This window comes from Chelonia mydas, chromosome 3, assembly GCF_015237465.2.
Source record: "Chelonia mydas isolate rCheMyd1 chromosome 3, rCheMyd1.pri.v2, whole genome shotgun sequence".
In the NCBI taxonomy this organism is placed as follows: domain Eukaryota; kingdom Metazoa; phylum Chordata; order Testudines; family Cheloniidae; genus Chelonia; species Chelonia mydas.
Window position 1 is genome coordinate 40221372 of NC_057851.1, and position 20841 is coordinate 40242212.

Consider the following 20841-nt stretch of genomic DNA (forward strand, 5'->3'; position numbering starts at 1 on the left):
GTGTTCTGCAAGAATAATCATTATCTGTCAAATTTCAGTGCTTGATCAACTGAAGAGGCTCTTTGCCTACCTTCTGGACTTATTTTCCCTTAAGGGCAACCGCTATGAAGAATTTCTCCCTACCACAGTGTCTCCTGATCCTTAGGTTCATGTGAGTAAGTAGCTTTAATCTGAACCTGACAATAACCTGCAGGATCAGAGCCAGAGGGATCAATAATTAGGCTATGCCTATACATCTAGGTGTGGCAGTGTTCCCTAATGGATAAAGCAATGGACTAGAACTGAGGAGACCGAGATTGCATTCCAGCTTGGTCACTGACCTACTGGATGACCTTGGGCAAGTCACTTCACTTCTCTGTGCCTCAATTTCCTCTTCTATAAAATGGGGATAATAGTACTGACCTTCTTTGTAAAGTGCTTTGAGATCTACTGAAGAAAAGCACTCAATAGGAGCTATTTATTATATTATATTATATTTGTATTTATGATCCTAGTCCTTTTATTTTAAATTTTTTAATCTGAAATCAGTATGATAATCAGCATTATGCAATATACCCAGCAAAGGTAAATTGCCAAGGTGATTTTCCCCCACTAAACTCCCGGTTCTTCTAGGCAGAGTGCAGGGTCCAGTCTTTTCTCGAGAGTGAATATATTTCCAATGATTGGGTGCTTAAGAGTCAATTACCTTCTCTTGTTGTTCTTTCCCCACAAACCATTGCAATTTTTAATCCAACACAGAGGCAAACAGATCACAGAAAAGCAGAGACAGATACATAGGATTCATAGTCTCACACAGAATTCATAAATTGTACACACATTCCCAGTTCATCACAAGCCCTAATTCTGTTTTCATGTACATCCGATTTATACCAGTGTAATTCTAGTGGAGTTATTCTTGATTTACTCGGGTTTAAGTGAAGTCAGAATCACTTGTTGCTGTATTTAATCCAGGATTAATATATTCTGTTAGCCCCTGCAGATTTGGTATTGGTTTTCTAATTCAGTTAACTCTTTCAATATCATTTTGTGTCTCCTTTTCCTTTTGTTTTTTCCTGAATTCTTCATATAGTAAGATTTTTTTCTTGTTGTTACATCCTTTCTTGTTGTTTTGTAAATTGTTTGTTTTTTCAACACATTTGCTGAAATGATTTTTTCCTATAAAACTTCCATCAAGAAATCAGCACTTAATGATGATGATTATTATTTTGAAATTTTATAAAGATTTGTGAAGCGTCCAATAAACTCAGAGGATTTATTTTAGTCAGAATGAACTGGGACAACATTTAAAGGCCCTCTGGATATTATTACAAAAACAAAATGATCATCACTTGATGCTAACAATTATTTGGCCAATTAAATTGGTCTCATTTTATTTTTGGTGTTAGGTAAAATAGATTTCCCAGTAGAATTCATTTTATGGATCAAAACTTGATATGACAATCTTGAAGCTCAAGATAGGGTTAATAGTATTAAGTGTAATACTTTACACTAAATAAAAAGAGATAAATGGCAGAGTTTCCATACTCCTGTTTGCCATTTCAACAAAGCCCCTGGCAGCCAGTTATGAGAGAATTTTAAAAAAAATGGAAATAACAATAGGGAATGTTTTTGATAAAATTTCCGTTTATGCAAATTGTCTTATTGTATATTTTAAACCATTCAAAGTCAACCACAGAACAAATAAATAAAAATAATATTGCTCAATTTCTGCTTATGGGATGACATAGGAACAAATACCAGTTTGTTTGTTTTTCTTTAACTTCTACACTGAGTCACTGGGACCTTCCCAGGCTAGCTGTTGCAGTGGAGGTGTAAGGTGCTACAAAAAAGAAATGGCAGAGAGATGGAGGTGATTGTGACACTGTGCCCCATATTCTTCATAGTGATATTATTATACTATAAACATATCATAATTATGATACATTTTGTGCAAGACAGGTCATGTAAGATGTCATTGGAAAAGTTATGATTCACTAAATATGATTATCCTATTTGTATGCATGTATCATGTTTGTATCTGAAGTTATGAACATTAACTATATATCTGTTTTCAAATGTAGTTATTCCTGGGCGATGTCTACTAGGCAAGATGCTTTCAGTCTAGATAGCTGGCTGGGAAGGGCCTATTCAGGGTAATGAAACATTAGGGAAACCAATAGACATTGGGAGAAGCTTATCTCCCACCTGGTGAGCCTTCCTAAGAACACTACAGGTAGCCTGTAAGTCATAGTTGCTATGACTCTATAAGGGCATGTGACCAGGCCATGTGACTCTGGACTCCGTTCTGGGGTGTCTATATTTTCCCACACACTGGTCTGGGAACTGGTTTTGGAACAAAGAGTTCCTGCCATATGCTAAAGCTATATAAGGCAGGGAGTGACATCATCTGTTGCTCTTCACTCCCCACAGAAGAAAACTCCTGGAAACCCCTAAGGAACAAAGACTGAACTGGGGGAAGTGCTGGATCCAGGCTAAAGGGATTTCTAGCTTGTGTATGAAAAACCTGGGGATTCCAAGCTGTAAAGCCAGTGCAGCTTGTACCTTGAGAATCTGCCAGCCTGCTTGCATAATCAGTCAGGATGAGTGATAGGATTTGAATTAACAATCTTTCTGGTATGTTAAGCTTAGTTTGCATTTTTGTTTATTTGCTAGGTAATCTGCTTTGATCTGTTTGCTATCGCTTATAATCACTTAAAATCTATCTTTTTGTTGTTAATAAACTTATTTTATGTTTTAATCTAAACCAGTATGTTTGGAGTGAAGTGCTTGGAGAGCTCAGCTTAATTTAACACAGGCTTGTTGCATTTCCTCTCCACATTGAGCAGGAGGCATACAGGATAATAAATTCATACTGGTTGGGGTTTGGACCAGGGCAGGATGGTACAGCTGGTTGTTATTTTGGCTGTAGCCTCTCTATTGTTGGTTTATGTAGTGGCTGTAACTGCAGCTGGGTGTGTCCCTACCTGTGTGAATGTTGGTGGAAGTTTTGGACCTGGAGCGCGTCTGCAGCTTTTCACAGCTGCGCAGTCTGTGAAGGAGCCCAGACTGGTGGGTCAGAGGGTTCAGTGGCACACCAGTTCCAAGTGGCATCCTGGGGAGACTCATCACAGTGATATTATAGGTCGGATTCTCAGATGTGCCTGCATGATTCATATAGGAAGAGGGAGGGTCCTAGATGGCTCTCCTGTATATATGGGGGCTGATTCGGGCTGCTCCATCTGTATAAGGAAATGCACAGATCAGTACAAAGGGGAAAAAGAGAGAGCTGAGGATTTGACCCGAGGCTGACATTTACAGGTTAATTTAAAATAGTGAAATTTTATATCTAGACCAGTCATATTATACTACAGGGCTATATTATATGTCCCATGCTTCTGAATGGGCAATTCACTGTCCTGTACCAGTGTTTAAAAAAAAAAGTCAGAGAAGACTGTAGACCTTATGTTGGGTATTGCCTGATCAATGGTATGTCTTGCTTTGGGGTTTTGTATTGTTAATTTCCATTACATCCATATCTAAGATGGGTATTTTTGCTGTTAGATACAAAATTCTTTTTTTTCCAAAGAGAGAGGGCAGAAAAGGGCAGGAATCAACTTAGTTTGATCTGAATTATGTAATTTACATAATTTAACTATGTATTGTGTGTGGCTCATTCTCCTTCTTTTTATTTTTTTCATTTTGCCATCTGTCCATCTCTCTCCGTCTTTAGCTATCACTACACAAAGGTCTTTTTTTATAATCTCCACTTTCCCTAACCTGCCCTTCTAGAAATCATATGCTCCATTTGGTTTTGAGACTGACATATTTAAAGACTATTAAATATTTGAATATAGCTGCAAGATATATGAAAAGCTATATGAACGATACAAAACAAAAAATACACATAATGCCCAATTGGTTATCCTCAGTTCTGCACAGAGTCAAACTGGGTGAGACATGATATTAAATGAATCAGAAATTACATTGCTGGGACTCAGAACAAACAATACTGTCTGCATCTGCAGTCAGGAGTCATTGTGTTATTATAATAAGTCAGAACTGGAGTTACTGTACAATGGTGTGGATCAGGAGAACAGTGTCTGTGATGTGAAAACAAATGCATGCTGCAGTGCAAAGCAAAGGTATACATGTGGTCAGTCAAGTGCACACAGAGCCAGGATTAGGCTTCAGTGAAGCCTAAAAGATTACTAAGTATTACACTTTCTTATTGTGATTTTTTTTTTCATGTGGAGTTCTTGCTTTGAGTGCCCTCCTGAACTTGTTACCTGTATTCTTTGGTTATTTAACCCCTTGAGCACCCTGATAGGTGAACACTGAAAGCCTAACAGCTCTACTCAAATTCTAAAGACTCTGTAGGTATACATAGGACGTTATGACTATGTGATCAAACACATGCTACTTTGAAACTTATGCATTGAATATGGTTAGGGAAATAAAAGAGTTGATGCTTTTTGAACAGAAAATTGCACTTAATCAGGTTATCCCAAAGGAGTTAGCCCTTTGATGATAACACTAGTTTCTGAGGATGTGAACAACAGCTAAACACTGAGGAAGATGTGTAGGTCCATATGGATATTACTAAGAGAAAATCCCTGAATATGATGCATAATAGTTTCTCAATTGTCTTGGACACAATGGATATGTCTACACTGGAGCAGAAGGTGTAATTTCCAGCACAAGTAGACATATCCACACTAATCTCTGATTGAGCTAGCATGCTGAAAATTGAAGCCACATGGGCAGAAGGACTGGCTAGCCACCCAAGTACTGCCGAGGGTTTCAGACAGGATGGTACTTAGGGTGGCTTGCCCATCCTGCCACTCATGCTGCTGTGGCTAAACTATTTTTAGTGTGCTAGCTTGATCAGAGCAAACATAGGTATATCTACCTAAACTAGAAATTACATGTCCAGCTCCAGTGCAGATATACCATTTAAAAAACCTAAGGTCTAAATCCTGTCCTGTGATGCACTGGAGCACATGGTTATAATGTCATGGCACCATGTAATGTTTTATCTGTATGGGTATAACCTGTAATCACCACACCTACTCAATATAATTTCTAGTGAGAGAGAAACTCAGTAGAACAGACTTCGCTGGTGATATTAGCTTTGAAAGAATTGCATCACAGCTGACAATAAGCATTTTAAAAGATAATTCCTATATGCTTGATGAATAGAAGTAGCAAAGCTATCTGTTCTAGAGTCAGCTGATGCCTAATGATGTTAGAAAGGCAGGGTGCATGGGCAGAAAATTGGCCACTGTGCAGGCCTTTCAGGGCCTCACCATCATGGGGCGTGCAGGGCAGGTTGCTACAAATGCTACAAAGCATTCCTCATCCCTTAGGCACTGCTCCTGATTTGCAGCTTGGGGGAAAGATTCCTCGTCACTTTTCCCTGAAAGAGATTCCTAGTGCCCATTTGTGAGTTATTTTATTATCACAACTATAATATTTATTTCTGAGTAACCTGCTTAGCATTCTTCAAAATTATCACTCTTTATCTTCTCTGCATTTTTATTTTACTTTCTTAATGTGAGGCACTTAAGCAGACCAAAGAAGCTTGTCCATGGAGACTTTGTTAAGCATATTATTTCTGGATTTACTGAGTCGATTTCACTGCACATATTTAACATTGTTCAGTTAGTAGCTTAAAGAAGTCCATTCATTTAACAATTGTTTTTTATTAAACAATCACTTCTTCTCAGCTGAAGTCAGAATATATCTTTCAGATATCTTTAAAACAATGTATATCATAAGAATTAGAGTTGGGCAATATTTTTCAGACAAATAGTTTATTTGCAAAAAAAATAAAATAAAAATGCAGCTTTGGGTCAAATGAAACTATTCATGAATTTGACACAAATTTACCAAATAGTTTCAGCCAAAATAATTTTAGCCTAGATGGGCTTAGGTGCCCTTAACAAAACCAACAGAGGAGGTGATGGTGTCCTGAGAATAGTCTATAGCCAGTGGCTAAGGCACTTACCTGCAAAGTGGAAAACTCAAATTCTTATGCTTTGAGTCAGGCAGAGTGAACATGGGTCTCTTACCTCCTAGGTGAGTGCTCTAACCACAAGGCTATATGGTATAAAGCAGGGGTGGACAAACTTTTTGGCCCGAGGGCCACATCTGGGTATGGAAATTGTATGGCGGGCCATGAATGCTCACAAAATTGTGGGTTGGGGTGCGGGAGGGGTGAGGGCTCCAGCTGGGGGTGTGGGCTCTGGGACGGTGCAAGAAATGAAGAGTTCAGGTGTGGGAGGGGGCTCCTGGCTGGGGCAGGGGTTTGGGGTGCAGGCTCCAGCTGGGGATGCGGGCTCTGGGGTGGGGCTTGGGATGAGGGGTTGGGGTGTAGGAGGATGCTCTGGGCTGGGACCAAGGCATTCGGAGGGTTGGAGGGAATCAGGTCTGCGGCAGGAGGTTAGGGTGTGGGAGGGTGTCGGGGTGCAGGCTCCAGGCAGCACTTACCTCAAGCAGCTCCTTGGAAGCAGTGGCATGTCCCCCTTTGGCTCCTAAGCAGAGGCACAGCCAGTCGGCTTGGCACACTGCCCCATCTGCAGGCACTGCTCCGTTAGCAGGCACCACCCCTGCAGCTCCCACTGGCCATGGTTCCTGGCCAATGGGAGCTGTGGGGGCAGCACTTGGGGCAGGGGCAGTGTGTGGAGCTGCCTGGCTGCGCCTCCACATAGGAGCTGGAGTGGGGACATGCTGCTGCTTCCGGGAGCCGCGCAGAGCCATGGCACACACGGAGCAAGGCAAGTCCCGGACCCCATTCCCCATCAGGAGCTCAAGGGTAGGATTAAAATGTCTGAAGGGCCAGATGCGGGCCCCAGGCCATAGTTTGCCCACCCCTGGTATAAAGGGAGATAATAAGAGTCTCATTTTCTTCTGTTAATTCTTCTGCAGTTTATATAACTAATTAAACATTCACTGGGACAGAAGAAGACCTAGAATGACTCTACAGCTGGGTGGTTGTAGACTCAGATGGGAGGGGAACACACCTGGATCCCAATCTCATCTTTTCCTCTGATTTTGTGAATGGCATTTGCAAATTTAGTTTGCCTTTAATAAAAATAAAATCAACAAGAATTCTTTCAGATAAAAAGAAACTTTTTTTTGTTTTTTTGTTTATTGAGAACTGAATTTTTTCATGTTGATCCACATTTTTTGTTTTCGGTTCAGCCACCAAACCAAAAAATCAATTGTTTATATAGCTTTGCTTATGTGAAAATGCTGCGTGAAATTTGTTTCAGTATAGCAGCTCACATAAAACCATATGAACTGTTTAAACCCCACTTAAACCCTTGCAACAAGTATGGGTTTATGTGATCCCTGGGCCTCTGAATAGGTCTCTGTACTGGATTGAATTTCAACTCTTTATCTTTGAGGTATGTTTTTACTCTGAAAATCAACCATGCAGAAATGGTTCTTTCAGAAAAGGAGAACTCTGGAGAAAGAATTTAGAGATATATTAGCTTACTTTAGTGACAAAATATCTACTCCTGTTAATCTTCATTAACGTTAATGTTAAGTTCTTTGGAGTAGGGACTGTGATTTTATTATATGTTTTTTCAGTGCCCAGTGTGTTTGAAGTCTTTAGGTGCTACTGCCATATAAATGCTAAATAATAAAGAAACAATAGCTACAGGAGAGTGGTCTGGATTTTATTACAGTTTGTGAACAGTCAACAGAATTGTTAACTAAATTCCAATTGCAGTGCTGTACTGCCATCAGTTATACCTTTTAGTCATCTGCAGAAAATGAACAAAGCTTTGGGCTGCGGCAGCATAACTGGACTTACTCTGGTCAACGACTGCCAGCAGACAATTTCTGCCATGCAGGTGAGTTCCCCACTGGTACAAAGTTGGAAAAGATATTGGAATGAAAAGCTAGTGGTACCTTTTGCCCCCAGAATAGGGAAGAGCATGGCAGAGCAGAGGTCAACTACAACCAATCCTCTTCTGGCATAGATCACTGTGAGACCTTTTACCATCGGTGCAAATTTAGAGCTGCTCCTTCTAGCCCCACCCTATCACCAATATATCAGAACAGAGCTCAAATACAGTAGAGAATCTAGCCATACATGTTTAGCACTTTGACATTTGCTTACATTTTTATTTTTGTCTTCAATTTTTGAACCATGCTGATTTATTATAAAGTATTTGTTGATATTAAGAAACAAAGTATTATTAATCTCTGCATAATTTCAATCCCTTTGTGACCATTAGTCAGATCACTGCAGTTTTGACACTTTTTCAGACACTCTTCATATCCTAAACAAACATACTTATAGAGCCCTGCGTGGATCCAAAATTTGTATCTGCATACAATCCACGATCAGCAAACATGGTCCACGCTTATAACACAGATATCTGCAGATTTGCAGGGCTCTTCATACTTTCCCTTGCATCAGTCATATTTTTGTTTCCTTGTGATAACCTCCTAAAAGAACATTGGCATACAACACTGACTAGGGTATAGAAGAAACCAGTTACCACCAAATGAAACATTGTGTTGTATGGATGTGGTGTAGTCAATGTCTCATGAATCACTGCTTCCACCTTCTTTGATTTATTTTGTATTTTTGGAATAATGCAATTTAGCATCCTGTTTGGTTTCTTAACTGCAGCTGCACGCTTAATTAAAGGCTTTTGGGATTTCTCCACGACTGCTCAGAAATTTTCTGAAGGTCAGATGCCATAGCACCTTTTCATTTAATAGTCATTTACTCTTTGATATGTTTTACTATATTTCAAAATTCATTTATGTGTACGGAATGTGCATTTGTTATTTATTTCCCCAGGTCCTTCAAGAATCTATGTCCCTCATTATTTACCAGTCCCTTAATTTAGTATCACCTGCAGACTTGGAAATGTTACTTTCAGTACCATCAGCCAAGTAACTTACTGAGTTCACAATTTTTTGTTCTATAAATAACACTGATCTGTCCAATACTTCACTAAAGACTCAGCTTCTGTAAACCCTTACTCACAAAAGTAGTCCCATTGCTTTTACTGTGACTATTCTTTTGAGTAAAACTTTGCAGAACCAGACTTAAAAACTTTAGAGATTGTAGAAGTGAGGAGGTAGTTAAATTTCACTGAGTGGAAGACAGGGAATACTATGCAAAGGTTGCTTAAAGCTCACTTTTGCACTTTTCTGGTCCTCCTGATGATTTATTTAAACTAGCCCTTCCTGTTCTGTGCATAGGAGCAGCTGTAATTTCCACCAAGCTGCAAGGGCCACAGGGATCTGAAAACAGAGATGAGGGAAAGCACAGTCCAGGGACATGCTGACTACACCCCATTTTCTCCAGCCATGAGTCTCTTTCCTGGTATGTCAGCAGTAGGGACATAGCAACATAAAAGGTCCTATAATTTTATTTTATTTTATTTGTGAAAAATTGGGGGGGGACCCTCAGATATTTCTCAATCATATGTGGTTTCAATGATGATCAGGGTCCTTGTGTTAGGCACCATACAAACACATAACAAAGGAACAGACCCTGCCCTAGAAAGCTTACAATCTAAGGGTATGTCTATGCTTCAAATGAAGGTGTGATTGTAGGTTGGGCAGGCACATCTGGGCTAGCTTTAATCTAGCTCAGTGGTGGGCAACCTGTGGCCCGTGGGCCGCATGCAGCCCATCAGGGTAATCCGCTGGTGGGTTGTGAGACAGTTTGTTTACATTTGTATGGCCACCTACAGCCCCCAGTGGACACAGCTCGCTGTGCCCAGCCAGTGGGAGCTGCGGGAAGCAGTGGCCAGCATGTCCCTGCGGCCCGGGCTGCTTCCCGCAGCTTCCATTGGCCAGGAACGGTGAACTGCAGCCACTGGGAGCTGCGGGCAGCCAGTGGGTTACCCTGATGGGCCGCAAGTTGCCCACCTCTGATTTAGCTAGTTCTGGTAACAATAGTAGTGTAGATGTGGTGGCTTGGGCTTCAGCATGGGCTAGCAACACAAGTACGGGTGCACCAAATATCCTGGGCATGTACTCGGGTTACTAGCCATGCTGAAGCCTGTGCTGCCACATCTACACTATTATTGTTCCCGTGCTAGCTAGATTAAATCTAGTGTTTATGCCCACCTGTGCTACAATTAAATATTTTCACTTGCAATGTAGAAATACCCTAAGAATAAGATGGTTGAGGCCTGTGAGAGGCAGCAGGTGTATAAGCTGCCTTTGAAGCCTCATTTACAACATGGTCAGCTCCCGACTTGGACCTCAAAGAATGCAAAATTTGAGAGGGGCAAAAGTAAGAGTAACACGCTTTGTGAGGGATCTTTGACTCTGGAACTCACTCACCTTGCACCTTGGATCACCAAAGCCTATCTTCTTTCTCTGTCTTTTGAGGGGAATGAGGTCAAATTAGACGACTTGGCTGGATATTTATTTAAGGGCAGTACATTGCACAGTATATTTTAGTTTGGGCGTGAGGTTCCCAAGACATTGGATAGGTAATTAAAGATATTTTTATCGATTAATCACAGTTAACTCACATGATTATCCTCAAAATTAATTGCAATTAAAAACATTAATCAGGATTAATCACACTGTAAAACAATAGAATACCAATTGAAATGTATTAAATATTTTTGGATTTTTTTTCTACATTTTCAAATATATTGATTTCTATTACAACACAGAATACAAAGTGTACAGTGCTCACTTTATATTATTTTTATTACAAATGCACTGTAAAAATGAAACAAAAGAAATAGTATTTTTCAATTGACCTCATACAAGTACTGTAGTACAATCTCTTTATCGTGAAAGTGTAATTTACAAATGTAGATTATTTTTGTTACATAACTGCACTCAAAAATAAAACAATGTAAAACTTCAGAGCCTACAGATCCACTAAATCCTACTTCTTGTTCAGCCAATCAGGGGCATATCAAAGTTTAGCATATCTGGCTACAAAAGTGCCATGCAAATGCCTGTTCTCACTTTCAGGTGACATTGTAAACAAGAAGTGGGCAGCATTATCTCCTACAAATTTAACGAAACTTGTTTGTCTGAGAGATTGGCTGAAGTAGGACTGAGTGGATATGTAGGCTCTAAAGTTTTACATTATTAAATTTTTGAGTGAAGCTATTTTTTGTACATAATTCTACATTTGTAAGTTCAATTTTCATGATCAAGAGATTGCACTACAGTACTTGTATGAGGTGAATTGAAAAATACTATTTATTTTGTTTTGTACAGTACAAATATTTGTAATCAAATATAAAGTGAGCACTGTACACTTTTTATTCTGTGTTGTAATTGAAATCAATATATTTGAAAATGTAGAAAACATCCAAAAATATTTAAATAAATGGTATTACATTTTTGTTTAACAGTGCGATTAATTGAGATTATTTTTTTAAATCACTTGACAGCCCTAATTTTTATATACTGGAAAAATAACGTTACGAGTTGAGTGAAGCCTTATTATGGATTGAGTTAAAACCTCATGCAAACTGATGCGTTAATGAGTTATCCATTTAAGATAGTTGTAGGAGACAGTTAAGGGGCCAGATCTTTAACAAAGCATAACAGAATCTACCCAGAAACTAGAACCATGTGAGTGGTGGGTTTCTACTGGGTATTGTGAACAAGTGTACAAAAGGATTGGGGGTGGGGTGGGGAAGAAATGAGAAAATATACAAAAACTGAAGGGGGGGGGGGGAGAGAGAGAGACCCTCCCCCCACACCCACACACTGAGAGCAGTAATAGCCTGTGAGCACAGCATGACATTGGAAAAAGCTAGAGTGAGAGCTTTTGGCTCTGTTGGTTAAAGAGGCTTGGGGTTGTATATCAAGAAACTGCTCCTTTTGTTCTTGGTTCCGTCTACATTCAGAGACACAGGATTTGGGTGCATTCTTTATAAATAAACAAAACTCCATAAAAATAATTCCTAACTATCACCAATTTCTATTCCCGGGGTGAAAGTTGACTAGTTGCTCAGGTTGAAATTTATGACTAGCCGCTAAGGTCTTTATTATATAAAGAGGAAAGAATACATCTCCTCTTGAGCTACATCTCAACCCATGAGTGGATCATACCAATGGTCTTGAATAGACCCTGAATATAAATGCATAATGTTTTTGGAAATAGTGTGTTTTCAGTGGATATACATGGTTCTGGAGATTTCTAATTTGAAAACATACTATTTGAAAGTGGGTGTAATAAGAATTAAATACCGAAATGGAAATAGAGTGGTCCTATGCCCCATACGGAGATTTTAAATAGAAGTCTATGGTGGATTTGATTTGTTTGATTTTTTTTTCCTTAGGCAATTTAATATATTCAGGAGCAAATTTATTAAATTGGTCACCTAATTGCATTCACAAAATTAAGCACACCCAGTGTGCATTAAAAAGATATTTGTGTACACACAATGGTAAAAAGCATGCTAAAATGCTGATTATGTCCAAAATTGTGCAGCTGCCCATTTGCATGCTATACGCAGACTTGGACATGCAATTAGTGCACAGAGAATATATTCAGAGAGAGTACTGTCAATGAGTTTTATAAATTTAGCCCACTTTCCCCTTTATGGTATTAATTCAGTCTGGTATTTCCTCATATTTTCTGGAAGATCTGCATACTGCAGGTATGTATTGACATGGCATTACTGAGAATTAGAGCTGTCTGAAAAATGGATTTTGTTTTGTTTGCTAGCAATTTGAAAAAAAAAAAGTTTTGTATCAAACTGAAAATTATATGGTTTGAAATTTTAGGTGAATCTAAAAGTTAAAAAAAAAGCGGTTTGATACAATTTTGAGGAGATTATAGATGTTTTTTTTTTAATTTAAAAAAATGTAAAACAGCTTTCAAAATGAAGTCATTTCAATTTGAAAGATTTAGTCTGAAATTTTCTAAACAAAATGTCCCCCCCTCCCGATTTTTTGAATGTTTTTTCGACCAAAACAATTTGCTGGAATTTACATGAATTTGCTAAATGTTTTAGTGTCAACAAATGTGCATTTTTCACTAAAAAGAGAAGGTTACTCACCCTGTGCAATAACTGAGGTTCTTCAAGATGTGTGTCCCTGTGACGGTGCGTCCCTGTGCCTTTGATCGGAGAATTTAAGCAGCAGTGCCTGACCGCATCATGCATGCGCTCTCCCAATCTCATGGCACCATTAGTTCCACTATCTGTGCCTAGATTAGTGGTGGGCAACCGCAGCATGCGGCCCATCAGGGTAATCTGATTGCAGGCTGCGAGACATTTTGCTGACATTGACCATCCGCAGGCACTGCATCCCACAGCTCCCAGTGGCTGTGATTCGCCATTCCCAAACCCTGGGAGCTGTCGGGGGCTGTGCCTGAGAACGGTCAACATCAGCAAAATGTCTCAAGGCCCTCAATCAGATTACCCTGATGGGCCGCATGCAGCCCATAGGCCGCAGTTTGCCCACCACTGGCCTAGATAGTGGAACCTTTAGAGCATTCCGTAGTGGAAATCAATAGCCTCAGAGATTTTTCTGAAAGGTTTAGTTCTATCAAGGTAGAATGCTAGCACATGTCTGACAACTAAAGTATGTAATACTGAGTCCTGTATACTTCTGTGTTGTTTGGGGAAGAATGAGGGAAGATAGATTGGTTGATTGCTATCGAAGGAGAAAGACACTTTAGGAAGAAATTTTGGATGAGGTCTTAGAGTTACCTTATTTTTGAAAAAGATGGTGTAAAGTGAGTGTGCCATGAAGGCCCCCAACTTGTCCACTAAAAATGGTACTTTCATAGATAGATGTGTCAGAGAACATGTTGCCAAGGGTTTGAACTGGGGCGCAGTGGGGTAGCATAGCATTAGATTCATAGATTCATAATATTAAGGTCAGAAGGCACCATTATGATCATCTAGTCTGACCTCCTGCACAATGCAGGCCACAGAATCTCACCTACCCACTCCTGCAATAAACCTCTCACCTATGTCTGAGGTATTGAAGTCCTCAAATCATAGTTTAAAGACTTCAAGATGCAGAGAATCCTCCAGCAAGGTTCAAGTTCCGAGGTGGAGTGAGTGCGTGTGCTTCCAGGTAAACATTTCAGATGCCCGTAAGGAAACCTTTGGTGATAGGATGGGCTAATACCGATGTCCCTTCAATCTTCTGGTAAAGGCAATAATAGCCACGAGATGTCATTTAAATGAACTAATGGAAAGTCCTGATGTTTTTAGTCCCAAGATATAGTCCAAGATGGAAACAGCACTAATGTGTTTGTTCTGGCACCATACGTGGAACCTCTTCCATTTCCAAAGGTAAGTATTGGGCGTGATTGACCTTCTACTGCTTTAGCAGTATGTCTTTAACCTGTTTGGAAGAGATTAGTTCATCCCGATTGAACCATGTAGGAGCCACGCTTCCAGGTGAATTCTCTCCAGGTTTGGGTGGTGAACCTGTCCAGTATCCTGTGATAGATCTGACACAAGAGGGAAAGTGCATGGTGTACATACGGCCATCCGCAATAGATAAGAATACCATGTTTGTCTGGGCCATGTTGGGGCTCTCAGTATGACCTTGACTTTGTCAGTACTTATCAAGGGTGATACAGAAAATAACGGAGGCACCGGGGGAGTGCATATAATAGAGGTGCCCATTTAAGGAGGTATGCATCCCCCAGGGCTCCAAACCTGCTCTCAAGCAGAATTATAGGCATTTGTAGTTCTGGAATATCGCAAAGAGGTTGATGGACAGCTGACACCATTGTTTGAATATGTTCTGTAGGATCTTGTTGTTTAGTTTCCATTCAACGATCCTGAGGAAATTCTCTGCTGAGCATGACAACTGTAGTATTTTTACAGCTTGGGAGGTACCAGACTGAGATGCTGACATTGTGCTGGATACACTAGTTCCATAGTTTCATGGCTTTGGTGCACAGGCAATGTGATCAGGCTCCGCCCTGTCAGTTTATGTAAAATATTCATGCAATGTGGTCATTCATGATTCATATAGTCTGGTCCCTAATCAATGGCACGAAGTGGAAGCATGCACTGCAAACTGCTCAAAGTTCTAAGATGTTTAACAACTCAGGTGGAGACCCCCCCTGCCCTGAATTGTGTTGTGCTATACATGGAGTCTGTGAAGGAGGCATCAGTTGTGAGTATCATTGAAGGTGGAGTCTGGGTGAGAGAGACTCCCAAGTACATGTTGTTGGGTTGTGTCCACCAGTGTAGAGAGTCTTTGACTTTGATCGGCACTGTGAGGCATCTTTTTAGGCTGTGTTTGTGTGGTATATAGATGGTTCTTAGCCAGCCCTGAAGGCAGTGCATATGAAGATGAGCATGTCATACCAGGAATGTGGTTGCTATCATATGGCTTAACAGTTGAAGGCAGGTTTGTGCCGATACATGTGGACTGTTCAGTACTGAAGAGGTGAGGTTGGTCACAGTAATGAACCAGTTTGTTGGTAATGACGCTTTGGCTTCCAGGGAGTTGAGATGAGTCCTGATGAAGTCCAACTTCTGTATGGGGTTTTGAGTTGATTTTTGGACATTTATCTGAAAGCCCAGTCTCAGGAAGAAAGCAAGTATCCTGTGACTAACGTCGAGGGCATCTGCTTTTAGTAAACAGTCGTCAAGATAGGGAAATGTTATTACCACTTGCTTGTGAAGGTGTGCTACCACAACTGCAAGGATTTTCGAGAAAACTCGCAGTGCTGTCACGAGACCGAAAGGTAAAACTTTTTACTGGTAACTGTTCCCAGAGTACAGCTGAGAAATCTCATGTGAGCGGGATGCATGGACATGTGTAAATAGGCATCTCGGAAGTCAAGGGCTGAGAATCAGTCCCCTTGTTCCAGTGCTGGTGGTATTGTTGCCAATGTGATCATCCTAAATCATTGGGTCCTTATGAATTTGTTGAGCCTTCTGAGATCTAGAATAGGCCTCCATCCTCCGTTATTTTTCCTAGGTTAAGAAGTAGTGGGAATAAAAGCCCCTCCCTCTGTGTTGTGGTGGTGCCTTTTCCACAGCACCCAGATGTAGAAGATGATTTACTTCTTGCTGTAGAAGAACTCCTGAGAAGGGTCCCTGAAGATGGACAGAGGTTGGGTAGGGGGAATGGAGGTAAATGGGACAGAATAGCCTGTGTGGATTATTTCTAGGGCCCATTTGTCTGTGGTTATGGAAGCCCACATTGAATAGAAAGGCTTCAAATGATGTCCCAGATTGGGAATGGTTGATGGTATCAGCACTGATAGATGGGGAGGTTGTGCAGACCCTCGACCAAACTCTCAAAATTGTTGTTTGGCAGAGGAGGATTGAGAAATTGAGGTGGAAGTGGTCTCTGTCTCTGTTGTTGTGCCTCATAATGCCACTGTTGTTGGGCGTATGGGGCGGATCTTGAGTTCTGGTAGGGGTAGTATTTTCCTTGCTTTGTTTTGGTTCCAGCTGTGTATATCTCCTGGGTGTAAAGGGTTGCTCGAGAGGCCTTCAGGGTGTGGAGGATTTCGTCCATCTTCAAGATAAATAGTTTCTGGCCATTGAAAGGAAAATCCTCCACAGTGCACTGTATTTCCCTGGGTAAACTGGACAGGTGCAGCCATGATGCCCAGTGCATAATGATGGCAGGGATGCCTGCAGGGTTGTTCTGTCTAAGAGCTGACCCTCAGCTAGAAGAGATTTGTATTGATCTATTTTCTCTTCTGGGATGTCATTAGTAAAGTCTGCAAATTTGAAGACATAGTTGTGTTTCACCATTAGGGCTGCATAGTTGGCAACTCTAAATTGCAGTATTGCTGATGAGTAAGCTTTGCGGGCAAAAAGGTTCAGATACTTCCAATCTTTGTCATATGGTGTGTACCAATGATACTGGTACCTACCACATTGGTTGACCACATCAACAACCAATGAGTTCAGTGAAGGATGGGAGAATAAAAATTCCATCCCCTTTGAAGGGATAGAATACTTTTTATTGGCCCTTTTGCAGGCAGGCAGGCAGTATTGTTGCTGGGGTCTGCCGGATGTTTTTGGCTGGTTCCATGAGTGCACCATTTATTGGGAGCACTATTTTGGAAGATGAGGAGGTCTGAAAAATGTCCAACAGCTTATGTTGGGACTCTGGTACCTCCTCCAGAGGAATCTCTGGGCAGTCTGCTACTTTTCTGAAGCATTCCTAGAACTTTTGAAATCATCCGTGGCTGAGGTTGGTGGAGGCATTATGGCCTCATCTGGAAAAGAGGAGGAATTATGGGCAGGAGGTGACGTGTCCTATTCCAGGGTCTCCTTCTGTTCCTCAACACTTTCCTCAGGGGGCTCTGATGGTGCAGCCACTGAAGGCAGTGTTGGAGATCTGAGCCTTTCTCTGTAGGGACTGGGAGGTCTACAGTATTGCCTCCTGTATGCAATTCAGGGGTCCCAGCAAGGCCACTGTGTGGGGGAAAAACTTAGGTGGAGGCATCCATGGGTGACCATATCAGGATTGTATGTCAGACACCGGATGATGTGTTGGGCATACATCTCCTAGGTTTGCAGTTGGAGTGACAGGACAGGAGTGACGTGGTGAGAAGACATCTTCTTCTTCATTGTCTTCCTCCTCACTGGAAAGTGCTGGGGCTATGGGTGAAACGGGTTGGCCAGGTACTGTGCTTACCAGAGACACACTGATACCAAAGAGTGGGGCTTCGGGTGTCAAGGACACCTGTAAATCTTCTGCGTTGTAGAAAAGGCATGGTGCCGATGGTTTCGGCATTGAAGTGGTCAGTGCCAATGATACCGTTGTAGTAGGAGTCATTGGTGCTGACGTAGAGGTCAGAGCATGTGGTGGTGCCATCGCCTGTGGTGAGAGTCTTGGTGCCCTGTCTTTAGATAGTTCCATCACTGCTCGCTTGGGGGTCAGCAGATGCCACACTGCGTGTGGTGCTGGAGGATCCCAGTGCCCTGTATGTACTCAGCTGCAGTATGGTCAGTACTGAGGATAGAGAATGAGCTGGTGACAGTTTCTCTCTTGGCTGTTCTTTAGTAGGAGTGTTTGCTGCTCTTCTCCTCATTGCTTTTTTGGAGGAATGAGCCTTCCTCTGTGAGGAGGGTGAGGTCTCTGGAGATCGTTGTTCAGAGGGTGTTTGCTGGCTGGGATCAGATTGCCTGTCACAGTGATTTCTCCATCAGGATAAGTTTGAGAGACAGGGTATCTGTCTCTCCTGGCGAGAGCCTTTAGGTTGCTGTAGTGAGAGCACTTTTGAAGGATATGTGATTCACTCAAGCAATGGCCCTCCAAAACCAGGATTGCGTCCCGTCATGAAAAGGCAGTGTTTGAAGCCTGGTGAACCGGGCATGGTGCAAGCTAATGTGGTTTACCCTGAGGGGAATCATTAACTATTCTAAAGGGTAGGGAAGGAAAGTTGTGTGTGGGAGAGTGTTGGTAAATTGGGAAGAAAAAAGGTAAGTAAATCTATTTAATCTACTAAAAACTACCCGAACCCTATTTTCAATACTAAATAGCCTAACGGATTCAAGGCTGCTGGGAGCTGCATCTCAGGCCGAGGACAGTTAAGAAGGAACTGAGGGGGGTCAGGTTGCATGCATTGGATGAGGCGCCAGTGGCCCTGCAAGATGGGGATAGCGTATGTGTAACTCGTATGTACCCTGCTGCTGAAATTCTCCTCTCAAAGGCGCAGGGATGCACCATGATCTGAAGTGAAGCACGCACAGGGACATCATTCAAAAAAGAAAAAAACATTTTAGGCAAAAATTTTGCCTAGAACCTCTGAGGATACCACTTTGGACTGTGGAATACTATGGAAATCTTTTGATTATATGGACTATTACCCCTCAAGTTACTGTGGACAGAAACTTAGCTCCCAAAGGAATCATAGTGCAAAACATTTAAAATAGTAACCAACAAGGAAAAGAGGTATTTTTTTTTCAATGAGACAATTAAGTCTGATATGGTGCATTTTTAAACATATTTATTATACTGAACTATATACAGATATTATAACAAGCAAACTTGTGAATATTGGAAAAATTAAGGAAATGCCTAGTACTATGTAATGAAGGAAAGACAACTAAATAAAGAAGGGACACCTATCAAAAAAAATCAGTCATTGGTTAATAAAATATGATGCATTGTAAGCTAATTATGTTTGTAATGAACAGAAAATACTTTGTGCTAGAAAACTTCTGCACAAAATAATCAATCTCATCTATTAACCTAGGAAATGTATTACACCATAACAGAGATTTCATAAATCATTCAGCTAAATAGTACGTGTTACAGAACATTATGAGCCAGAGACATTATATTAACGTTACAAATGCAGCTCATTAACTGTAATGCTCATTGAGTAATTGGTCACCTGGTTGCACAACCTTCATATCCATATTACCATCAGAACAAAATGAAGGGAAAACTATCATATCCATCCATCCATCTCTGGTGAATCCACGTGACTGTCTTTCTCTCTCTCTCTCTGGTTCTTTGTTATAGAGATAAGTGCCCTTGTACTTGTTTTTTTGTGTAGCTCTGACAGCTTTGCAGCTCTTAGATATAAACTTTGGTTAGAAAGTCTGTTATACATCCTTTGAAAATGACACCTCAGAGGTGCTATATTCTATTATGAAATCACAGAAATAGGAATTGCAAGTTACTTTTCTAATAATAATAATAATTAATTAATAAAAATCCTCTAAACTTGATGCCTTGACAAAGAATCAGGAAATACATTTAATGAAAAAAAAATTAATGAAACTAAAATGACATACGTATTTTTTATATCCACAAATATGATAACCACATTTTATTACTTCTGTTTTAGGTAGAAATTAGTTTAAAAACAGATTACCTTTGGATTTAAGAACAGGTAATTATTTTTATTGGAGGTGAATAATGATGTGTTGTTTTCACCCCAAGTCACTTTAAATTCAGGTGCTATTCAAGACTTTGTGGTCCCACTATAAACAGGATTTGCCTTCTCTAAGTAAGGGAATGTCAACACTTGGAGCTAGGAGTGTGATTCCCAGCTTGCATAGACACACTCACACTACCTCTCATCTAGCATGCTAAAACCAGTAGTGTAGTCAGAATAGCATGGGCAGCAGCGAAAGGCTGCGCAGTCGAGCCGCCCCAAGAAAATATCCAGGGAGTTCAGGTGGGTTTGTACTTGGGGCGGCTAACCTGTGCAACCGCTCATCACTGCCTGTGCTACCCCAGTGACACTACTACTTTTAGCATGCTAGCTCCCTGAAAGCTAGTGTGAGTCTGCCTATGTGAGCTAGGAACCTCATCTCCAGTTCCAAGTGTAAATGTCATATAAGTGATTTTGAACCAGACATAAAGATGTGGAAGATTTGTGTCTGTAAAATGTAAACAAAATGTTAATAGCCAGGAAGAAAGGAACGTATAGCAGCATGGTACCCATCATAGGTAGGCTTAGAATTTGTTTGCACAGGGCAGCAATGCGCTCTACAGGGGTGTGATTTCTAAAGCACGCTCAAGTTGCTCATTAATTGGTCCATGCAGACCCTGCTGGTGCACTTTAAAAGTTCCCTAGTGCACCCTAAAGTAGTGCTGTTTGAAACAGTGTTGTGTTAAAGCACACCAGGGAGCCTTTTGTGTGCACCAGCAGGGTCTACATCAGGGGTTCTCAGACTTTTGTACTGGTGACCCCTTTCACACAGCAAGCCTCTGAGTGTGACCCCCCCTTTATACATTAAAAGACTTTTTAATATATTTAACACCATTACAAATGCTGGAGGTAAAGGGGGGTTTGGGGTGGAGGCTGGCAGCTCATGACCCCCCATGTAATAACCTTGCGACCCCTGCAGGGGTCCCAACCCCCAGTTTGAGAAACCCTGGTCTACGTGGATCAATTAATGTGTAAGATGTCAGTGCACTTTACCAATCACACCC

At 41.0% G+C, this 20841-nt stretch overlaps 1 long non-coding RNA gene across 1 annotated transcript in view; it reads left to right on the forward strand.

The window, feature by feature from the left end:
- Positions 1-20841, forward strand: part of LOC122464948 — a 52525-nt gene that overhangs the window by 14531 nt on the left and 17153 nt on the right. The gene's annotated exons all lie outside the window — the stretch shown is intronic.